Source organism: Oratosquilla oratoria, chromosome 34 (assembly GCF_046742065.1).
Source record: "Oratosquilla oratoria isolate Oo_2021 chromosome 34, ASM4674206v1, whole genome shotgun sequence".
Lineage (NCBI taxonomy): Eukaryota > Metazoa > Arthropoda > Malacostraca > Stomatopoda > Squillidae > Oratosquilla > Oratosquilla oratoria.
The window spans coordinates 18,774,342-18,776,841 of NC_134810.1; the positions used below are offsets into that span (position 1 = coordinate 18,774,342).

Below are 2,500 nucleotides of genomic sequence, written 5' to 3' on the forward strand. Positions count from 1 at the left end.
GTCAAGGAACGTGCCTATATATATATATATATATATATATATATATATATATATATATATATATATATATATATATATATATATATATATATATATATATATATATATATATATACACATATATATTTTTTATAAATAATAATGGCACATCTCTGACCCAGCCTCTGGAAAAAAAAATATATGCTCGTCACTTAAGTAGGTTTTCATTCCTTTTGAATAAATAGTCATTCCCATGTTGCAATTATACATCATACTCATTAATTAACGCATCGTTGCGATCTAATGACATTTGGCATCTATCCCAATGGGAAGGATGGTACTGGCGTCACTTCGTTCAACCACGCCACACAGTCATATTAGATAGTCGGCTGTTCAAGTGCGCACAGTTCGCTTAAGTTACATTCTGTTGTGTATTGCGCAGTTGCACGCCCCTGGACCAAAAGGTAGGCTGTGGTTTTTAAAATATGGTGCACCTTTACAATAGGATAGTGAAAGACGGGATTACATAGGAAGAGCATACCGATAAGAGACCCTTTGTTCCGTAGCTAGGTCGGATGCTACGAATAGGTAATTAACCAAAGAAATTAACAAAAAACTAATCAAACAGTTGGCAGGCTCTACAGGCATATTACTAAGGTGTTTATCTAACTGAAACTTAAAACCTAAACGGCACTGCTCTGCAGGAAGTTTATTCCATCCATTGACTACACTAGAGGGTGTGCAACCTTTTATAAGTGTGGATGTCAAAATCAGTTAAATATGCGAGGCCAACGGAGTAAAATCCCAACATACGAGTATGGGCCCTCTTCCTCCTCGTAGGACTCAAATCCACCTGCCAGCGTAGCATGCGGTTACTAATGGTCATATCAAAGAAGTTGGAGATTTATCATTACTATTTTCTTAAGGTGAGCTCTGGGTTTCGTGTGTGGGATGAAAGAAGTCTTTAGTGTGCCAGGTTTTGCACGCGTGCCAAGACCCACGGACTACAGGGTTGACGATTTTTTTTTTTTTACCCAATTATATATTAATTCTACTTCCTGGCAGCTTGAAATCGTTATTTCTCGTTTGATTTGTATTCTGTGTGAATTTGCTTTGGGTGACTTTAAACCTGATCCGTTAATCGAAAGTGGAAGCGTGCGAAGCGTTTCTGCCTCGCCTTGCTGAAAGCACCTGTTCATCAAGTTGCAGTTTCATGGCTTCCCAGCCCCTCTCTGCAACGGCGGAAGTGCGGCGTACCAGCGTCGCATTCCAGTTCTAACACCTGATCAATTTGGTCGAACAGATTACTGTGGTTTCAGATTCCCTTCACCGCCATAACCATTCCAACGCGCTAACGTCACTTGACGTGCTCTTCTTACACCATGCATACAACCTCACCAAGATTCACTAAGTCACAGCGGTGAGGCACAGTTTTCAGGTTGGGAGGAGGTGATCAGTGGAGTTCCCTAAAGATCTGTACTGGCTCCAATAATGTTCGCTATTTATTTGAATGACATGGACGATGTGGAATGTTACATGAGCCTCTTTGCAGACGATGCTAAATTGTTGAGGAAAGTGAAAACCGAAATAGACTGGGAATCACTAAAGAGAGACCTGAACAAGGTTTGGAAATGGAGTCAAAAATGGGAAGTGGACTTCAACATTAAGAAATGTAGTATAATGGAGTTCAGAAAAGTAAAAAAAAAATCAGGATAATATACTAAAGGCGTGAAGAAAGTGGGATATAAAAAAGACCTGGGAATAATTATCTCAAACATGTCCTCTGATGATCAAATAAACAAAATTATCGGATAATCCTATAACTTACTAGGATAAATTAAAGTTGCGTTTACCTATTTGGATGAAGAAATTATTGGAAAAATATTAGTCACATTAATAAGGTCTAGACTGGAGTATGATGCGACCTTATGCTCAACCAGATCCTTAAAGAATATAAAGAAAATTGAAAGAATACAGAGAGCAACCACAAAAATTGCCCCAGCACTTCCAAATTTGTCACATGAAGAGAGACTGCCTAATTGAAATTACCGACTTTGGAACAAAGAAGAGAGGTGACCTACTGAGCATCTATAGAATTATGAAAGGCACGAAAATACTTGATAGAGAAAACTTACTAAATTGGGACAAGAGAAACATAAGAAGACACGGAAAGAAACTCAAAAAGGATAGTTATAGAAGAGATCTGAAGAAAAACATTTTTCCACACAGAGTGGTGGACACCTGGAACAAACTGGACGAAAGAATAGTGTGAGCAAAAAACCATACACAAATTTGAGAGCAAACTAGACACTGCGAGATACAAAGGCGGGACACCACGAGCGTAGCTCCCCTTCCCGTAAGATACTAGGTAAATACACACACACACACACACATCCCATCCCCAAATCTTCCAATCCCCAATCCCTTAGTGATCTCAGACCCATTACTATCACTCCCATCCCTAGTCTTATTTGTGAGGATTTTGTCTTCGAGTGGACATACTCCAAAGTAAGCAAATTCA

General features: G+C 38.9%; 1 protein-coding gene across 2 annotated transcripts in view; it reads left to right on the top strand.

Moving 5' to 3' along the window:
* The window catches only part of LOC143018087 (cytochrome P450 6k1-like), a 30,651-nt gene that overhangs the window by 324 nt on the left and 27,827 nt on the right, over positions 1 to 2,500 (top strand). The window contains exon 1 of one of the 2 annotated variants that reach the window (XM_076173193.1): positions 307 to 443. The exons of the other annotated variant lie outside the window; for it this stretch is intronic. The gene's annotated coding sequence lies outside the window, so the exon portion shown is untranslated. Of the gene's footprint in view, positions 1 to 306; positions 444 to 2,500 lie in introns of those variants that run through there. 2 annotated transcript variants of the gene reach the window in all.